Below are 8,411 nucleotides of genomic sequence, written 5' to 3'. Positions count from 1 at the left end.
GCACCACACCAGGACTCCTTTTGATACATGTTATGATATGGATGGCACTTGAAGACATTATACACAGTAACATACATCAATCACAATAGAGCAAATATCAAATGACCTCACATCACCTATATAAAAACACAAGAACAGTAAACATATTGAGACCAAAGTTTATTAGTATTTACCAGAGGCTTCTTAAAGAACTAAGCAGGTATCAGCCATACAACCCAATCATTTATTATTGTTGTTTCTGTTGTTAGGTGTAATTAAGTCAATTCCAATTCATAGCGACCCTCTGTACAACTGAACAAAGCACTGCCAGTCTTGCATCACAATCATTGCCATGTTTGAGCCCATTGTTCCAGCCACTGTGTCAACCCATCTCCGTAAAGGCCTTCCTCTTTTTTGCTGACCTTTTACTTTACCAGCATGATTTCCTTCCCTGAGGACTGATCTCTCCTGATACTTTGTCTCCAAAGGACTTGAGACAAAGTTTCACCATCCTCACTTCTAAAGAGCATTCTAGCTGTACTTCTTACAGTAAAGATTTGTCCATTCTTCTGACAGTCCATGGTGTATTCAATATTCTTCACCAACACCAAAGTGCAAATGAATGAATTCTTCTTTGGTCTTCCTTATGCATTGTCCAGCTTTTACATGCACATGGTGTGATTAAAAATACCCTGGCTTGGATCTGGTGCACTTTATTCCTCAAAGGGACATTTCTGTTTTTGAACACTTCAAGGAGATTTTTTTGTAGCAGATATTTGACCTATGCAGTATGTTGTTTGATTTTTTGTCTGTTGTTTCCATGAGCACTGATTGTGGATCCAAGTAAAATGAAATCAGCCATTCTTCTCTTAGCTATTTACTCAAAATAAACGATGCTATATATAATAAATTTTTGTTATTCATGGTGGTCATGTTTTATAAAATCACTGCAAACACTGATAGCAAATACTGAACCAATGCTCCTGGGAAAATACAGCCTTAGGTTCCTGAAAACCTCTGGTAACATTTTCATTAACTGATAAATACACAACTTCTGTGTGTTTATTTCAAAGATATTTTATTAGCTATATACTGTTGATTCATTTACATGAGGCTTTCTGCTCCTGTAAAGATTTACAGCCATGAAACCCTATGCAGAGTCACTGAATCAGAGTCGACCTGACAACACACAGCAGCAGCACCACTATGACCAGCAGCACTGTAACTCATGCCTAAACAAAGCTTATGTAACGTGGGTATTTTCTCTGTAAAGAACATCACAGACTTCTTGTGCTTAAGAACACTAGACATAAATAATGTCAGCTTTGTGCTTACGGGGCATTTTAAGCAATGAAGTCACTGACAAAAAGTATACAAAATGCAAAAAGTGTGACAGTAAACAGACCAAATAGGACATTTATTTACCATATGGAAGCTGGACCAACAATACCATGTGGCAAAGTCAGGACCTGATCCCAAGCTCTCTGACTCCAGAGTCCCATACTTCATTACTCTTAGCTTGTCTAGACCACACTCTCCCTAGCTCAGTTGTACTTCAGCTTTCTCCATGTCCCTTTGGCCCTCTTAGTCTCCCACCTCTGTTCTCCTGTACGTCTACTGTCTGAGCAACTATCCTGCCCACCAGTGGAGGCTTAACCCAGCTCAACTTTCTGTGTCTGAATCAGATCCTGGCTCACACAACAGCATAAGCTTCTGAGAGGACTAGGATAAGACCCTGTCCCCCAAACTGCCCATTCATCTAAGCCATCCCAAGAACAAGTGAGGGCACCCTAGGTGGTCCTCCTTGTGACCATGCAGAGACAGCTTCTCACATCCCACATCCTGTCAGGGTCCTGGGTGAAAATGCAGGACCCCCAGACACATGCTCATCACCAAGGTTGCCCAACTTTGTGGGAGTTCATTAAATCAAGCCTAGAAAACTAGTATAGAAGCTAAGAATAATTAGATGGTTGTTGTTTTTAAATGCCGTCGAGTCTGTTCCAACCCATAGCAACCCTGTATAGGGTTTCCAAGGAGCAACTAGTGAGCATGAACCACCGACCTTGAAGTTCAAATCGAGTTTGCAGTACAGTGCATTAACCCACAGTGCCTCACCAGGACTTCATAATTATATTAGACCTTTTTAAAAAATAATTTAAAAATGCATCCATGGCTATGGTAAGTCTTACCATTATACAATTGTATCTGACATGAACCATATTCACAGAAAATTGCTGAATGAGCATAAACAATGTAAAAATCAAAATGAAATGGTGAGTCAGGCACTGTAGGGAGGACTAATGCAATCCTCAGAGCTTCACCCTCCAACTGGGGAAGCAAGGAGATACGCAGGAGCTTCGGTGCCTCAATCAGAGGCTCACTGATTCTATAAACCCTCGTAAGATTTTTTTTTCTAGTTTTTCATGTTGTTTCCTATCTGGAATGTCATTCCCCTCTACTTTCCTGCTCTAGAAATGCATATTCCTCATACTTCAAGACCCCAGTACATGTGAATGTAACCAATTACTTGGAAAATAGGGCCTTTTCAGATGTAAGCAAGTTAAAATGAAATCGAACTGGATTGAGGTATAGCCTAAATCTAACAACTGGTATCCTTGTGAGGATAGGGAGATTCAGAAACACACACAGACAATAGGGAAGACAGCTATGCGACGACAGAAGCAGAGATTGAAATGATGTAGCCGCAAACCAAGGAACAGTAAGCATTGTCAGTAACTACCCAAACCTAGGAAGAGGTAAAAAGGATCCTCCTTTAGAACCTTTAGAGAGAGCAAAGCTCTGTTGACCCCAGACTTCTGGCTTCCACGACTATAAGAGAATCATATATTTCTGCTGCTGTAAGTCCCTTGTGTGTGATACCGTGTTACAGCAGCCACAGGAAACTTATACACTAGCTAAAAATGTCTTAGATGCTCAGCATTTGTTTTCTTATCTAACAAGTCTGGGGGCAGGCCATCCAGGACTGGCTCAGTATCTTGACATTGGATTTTCTACATAACTTTGACCTTCACATGGTCACCATCACTTTAAGCATGCATTAGCACAACTATGTGCTAATGCAGAAATAAGGGACAAAATTCTCTCACATTTCTCAGCATAAATAGCAGTTTTTCAAGAGGCCCCATGCATGTTCCTGACCAGGGCTGGATCCAGGAGAATGAACATGGGGCATTTCCAGTTTGCACTGTGGGAGTTTCCAGGCAACAGAGAAGGAAGAGGTAGAATGTGGCAACTGGATGGACAGCCAAGATTACCTGCTGTACCTGGAATCCTCAAAGGAAGGCAGTTAAACAGTTTCAATAACTTGGCAAGAAGTTAAAGTACATTTTCCATCAAAGAATGAGAAAAGGTGGTATGCAAGGATGAGAAAAATGAGCACCAAAACAGGGGAACAGAGCAAAAGACAGGCTGCTTCATAACTCTGGAGAGATCAAGTTTCTAGAAAGACTTTAGGACCAAGAGGAAGGAGCCAGAATAGAAGGCATGACTGAAAATTTAGGAAAGAAAAGAAAAGTGATGTGTGCTAGGCCTCATGTCAGAAGAGCTCAGCGAAATGGGAACAAAGGTTTTCTTGACTATTTTAGACTGGCTGAGAGTAGACACAGGTAAGAAAATATGTCCTCTGACGCTACAGGTTATGACCATGGGCAGTAGAGAAGCTTGATTTTCCTCCATGAAAGCACACAGGAGCTCAAGGGGGCAAAGTCATGTTGAATCACTAGAACTAGAAGAAGGAGCCAGCCAAACCGCAAGAAGATACCATGGAAGGCAGCACCACAAGGATATATATGGGAGCCATTTGACATTGCATGGTCAGGGGCAAGAAAGGAGGATGTCCTGATCAAGGCTGGTATAATGCTGAGCTCATGTAGCTGTGCTGGAAACTGAGATACAGTGTGCAAGTAACCAGCGCTGGTGGAGAGAGCTCTGCCGATCAGATACAAAAAAAGAGGCTCAAGGAGGAGTTGATGGCCTCATAGCAAATAAAACATGAAGTTTCATTGACATCAAAGAATAATGACATTGGCCAGTAGAGAACCCTGGATACCTCTCAGCCACTGCTTCATCTGATGCATGTGGACAAGTCTTTGACTCACTGCCCTGGACTCCACAGAATCTATCTAGATTCACAGCACAGAGGCAGCGAGTAGCACACGTCATGCAGAGGGAGTCTGATGGACAGATGTTTCCCCCATTATCCTCTAGACACAACATTCTGGAAAGCACTTCATGAGTTCTCAGAAGGTTCCAATGTATACTAGTACCATAGCTACCTCAGTAGCATATCCTTACCGTCTCCCCTCAGACCACACTACTGATCCCTCAGACTGCATTCTCACATTGACTACCTGCATGTAAGCCTGTATCTCAGGCTTTGTTCTCAGGAAAGCCCAACTGTGTTCCTGGGGTTTAAGATCTTCAAGGTGAGGCAGTTCAGGATGATGGCAGATGCAGAGATGGTGCTGAGAGCATATGGTGAAGCAAAGTAGAGTTGACAGTTCCTGAGCACTGAGCAGGTCAAAGAATTGTGAGCCTAGGGTGATGATGCTCAGGGGAAGGACAATGCCTGAGAGTCACAGAACCCTGGTTTTGAATGCAGGCCCTATAAATCTTGTACTATACCTCTCCGAACCTCAGCCCCTCAAGATGGTAAGGATTCTCAGACTAGCCTGGAAAATCAAACAATATCATCAGAGGTGCCCAACAGTTTGGAGTATGATATGGCAGCAAGTTCACAATTGATGGCAGCAGGGGTAATTGTGACTACCATAATTATGAGGTGGATCATTGTTGCAACACAAAAAATGACTTGGATGGTGATGATTGTAAGAATCGTGTTCACTCCAGGAAAGTAAAGCTGTGTCTTTGGTAGAGGCACCCCACTTTAATTCCAGCATGTCCACATGGGGGCAGTGTTAGCCCAGGAGCTAAACTCTGGCTGCCGAGCGCTGAAATACAAATGGCCAAATCTGCCTGCTTTCACACAACAGAACAGATCCACTGTAGGTAGGAAGCTCATTTTACAGGTAGGTGAGCTGAGGCTGGAGAGCTAGGATTCCAGGCACATATGATGCCATCACTTCAGGATGATTAATTTACAGATCCTAACAATCCAGAGAGTCCATGATTCCAACTCTTCCATAATTCTGATTTTATCCTAGAATTCTGTTACATCATGGTTCTAAAGCTCTGAATCAATGGCTCCATGTTTGAATAATCAATTGATACCAAGACCTGATGACTCTTATTTAATCACTCTGGTCCTGATTATTCATTTATTTATCCAACCAGAGTTTATCTTGCATCTATAATGTGGAAGTCCACTGCTGTTTTCATGACTCTTGGATTCTATCCTTTTCTCTGTGTGTTGTTGTTAACTGCCATTGAGTTAATTCCAACTCATAGCAATCCTGTCTAGGGTTTCTGAGGAGTGACTTGTGGACTTAAGCCACCAACCTTGCGGTTCAGACCCATCTTGCAGTCCAGTGCATTATCCTGCAGTGTCACACCTGGAGTCTCTTTGTAGAAATCCACTATTCCCACATCCCTCGAACCTCTTCGAGGAAGGAAGATTTTTAAATAATGGACTTTCCTGTGAGAATGACTCCTATATGGTGATGTCCTAAGTGAAGAAAGGAGAGACTTGGAGCTGGGGTGCCAACAAAGAAAGACATGCTCAAAGGACACCAGACTTCATTTCCAGATCAATGAAGAATTGCCAAGTGAATTAAAATTGATACTACAATTTGCCAACCAATAAATGTGCATGTGCTTTTGGTGTATGAAGAATATTCATTCTGCAAGTCTTTGTGGGTAGCCTCCTATGTGTCATCATCCAAAAGCATAGTGAACTTGTGATGTTGGGATGACTCCAAGTTGACAAGCATTCTCTATGATATGCTAACAGGAAGTCAGTGTGGTAGTATAGAAGGATCCCATGGATAGAGTCCAGGACCAACTTTTAGCCCACTTTGCCCCCTCACTCTGAGCTACTTCACCATGAACGTACTTTCCCTGTACAGGAAAGGGTCTAATCTAAATTCCAGTTGATTCCACCATATATAATCTGACTCTGTTGAAGGTATAATAGAATTCTATGGAAGGCTTGAAGAGTAACCAGTAGAAGGTAAAGCTTACTTTGGAAGCATACCTCTCATAAATAGTCCCCCAAATCCTCTGTGTTCCTTACCTCCATCCAGGTACTCTGCTGTTTTGTCTCAGGCACAGCTTCACCATTTGGCCCCATGGATCAAACCTGGCTTTCTAAGTTCAAAGTCACAAATCAGTATTCAGACCTCAGAAGGACTTATTTTTATGGAAACACATAACCTAAAGAGGACAATCAGAGACTGAGAATTCAATTCTCAGTCTATTTTCTCTGGAAACACTGACAAGGTAGTTTTACCTCACTAACTCTCAGTTGCCTGCCTGGGAACACTGAACTGAAGGGGGTTCTGTCCACGTAGCACATAGTAGAATATCAGGTACCGGTAGGTACTCATGCGTGGTACTTGTCACCACCACATTCACAGGACCTTTGATGAGTTCTCTGATCCAATGGCCTGCCCTCACAGTAAGAACCTTCTGAAAGGAGGAAGGAAAGCTGGACAAGGGACCCAGGTTGGAGAGGAGATTGTTGTTCTTAGTTGCCATTAAATCAATTAGACTCATGGTGATCCCGTATACACACGGTAGAACTGCTCCATAGGATTTTCAAGGCTGCGACCCTTCAGAAGCAGATCACTAGGCTTGTCTTCTGAGGCATCGCTGGGTGAGTTCAAACCTTTCACCTAGTAGTTGAGCACTTAACTGCTTGTACCACCCTGGATTCCTTGGCTTTTAAACTGTAACTGCAGACTAAGAGAGAACTCGCATTAGCACCAGACGCACACATACCCAGATGAGATGTATAGCAGGAACTCTCTTAGATAAGTAAGGCAGAGGGAAAAGGTGTCCAAGGAGGGGAAGGGCCTGAGGGGACTCTGGTGACAATGGAGTGGACAGAGCCGGGACACTAGGCTATGCCTGCACAACCAAGGACAGAAGGGCAAGCCAAAGAGGTCCAGTTTGCTAGTCTGAACAAAAGATGTGATAGAATCAGGAAGGGGAAATAAAGATGGAAGAGGAAGCGGGGCAGCCCAAATACACAAGTTTAACAAAAGCATCATGTGGTGGAAACAGCATGACACCCCTCAGGAAGACAGAGGAGTCTGAACTAGAGTCTTGATTCCAGCATTTGTACTTGTCCTAAGTTCTCTGTACCTGTTTCCTGGTTTGCCAAATAAGGACCCCTGCCCATGTCATAGGGCCATGGTGAATTCTACTAGACTTGTTTACAAAGGACTTGGCCATGCCCATCCAGAGCATCAGATATTGACAAGGATTAGCAATTTTCACCATGATGCTCTGACAGATGCCACCAAGAAAAAAGAAGGAGCAGAGCGAGAGCTGATCACAGATGCGTAGAAAAGACCATCAGTCACATGTCAGAAATGCATGTAGAAAGAGAAACACATGTAGATAGCCGGGCAGGGCACACACAGGTCAAAGGCTGGGGCAAATTGCACCAAGCTCATGTGTGCATGTACATTTTCCTTGATGCATTCTGTGGGCACACCTCTGTGGGCCCACCCTAGCTGCTAAGTTAGGAGCTGAGCCCCTAGAGCCAGGAGCGGTACCAAACTCGCTAAGGTCAGCAAAATACTTAAAATGTTCAAGGGAGACACAGTACTGCACACCCTATAGGACACCTATGGGCTGGAGATATTTCAATTTCCACACTCAGTCCTAGGCCATTCCTTTCATAGATATGCTACCTTAATGAGGTTGGGATATAATTTCTGCTATGATAAAAAGCAGAAAATCCTTTATTGGCACAGTGGTAAAATGAAAGGTCAGCTGTTCAAAATCACCAACCAATTGGAGGGAGAAAGATGTAGCAGTCTGCTTCCATAAAGATTTATAGCAGTGCTACCCTGTTCTATAGGGTCATTCTGTGCCAGCTGTTCTATAGGGTCACTCTGAGCCAGCTGTTCTTTAGGGTCACTCTGAGTCAGCTGTTCTATAGAGTCACACTGAATCACCTGTTCTATAGGGTCACTCTGAGCCAGCTGTTCTATAGTGTTACACGCTCTATGTCAGCTGTTCTATAGGGTCACTCTGAGCCAGCTGTTCTATGGGGTCTCTCTGAGCCAGCTGTTCTATGAGGTCCCACTGAATTGGCTGTTCTATAGGGCCCCTCAGAGTCAGCTGTTCTATAAGGTCATGCTGAGTCAGCTGTTCTATAGGGTCACTCTGAGTTAGCTGTTCTATAGTGTTGCTCTGTCAGCTGTTCCATAGGGCCACTCAGAGTCAGCTGTTCTATGGGTCACTGTTCTTTCTACAGGGCCACTCAGAGTCAGCTGTTCTAT

Source organism: Chrysochloris asiatica, unplaced genomic scaffold, assembly GCF_000296735.1.
Source record: "Chrysochloris asiatica unplaced genomic scaffold, ChrAsi1.0 scaffold00354, whole genome shotgun sequence".
In the NCBI taxonomy this organism is placed as follows: Eukaryota; Metazoa; Chordata; class Mammalia; order Afrosoricida; family Chrysochloridae; genus Chrysochloris; species Chrysochloris asiatica.
The sequence above is the reverse complement of the archived record's forward strand: the minus strand, read 5'-3'. Positions refer to the sequence as shown.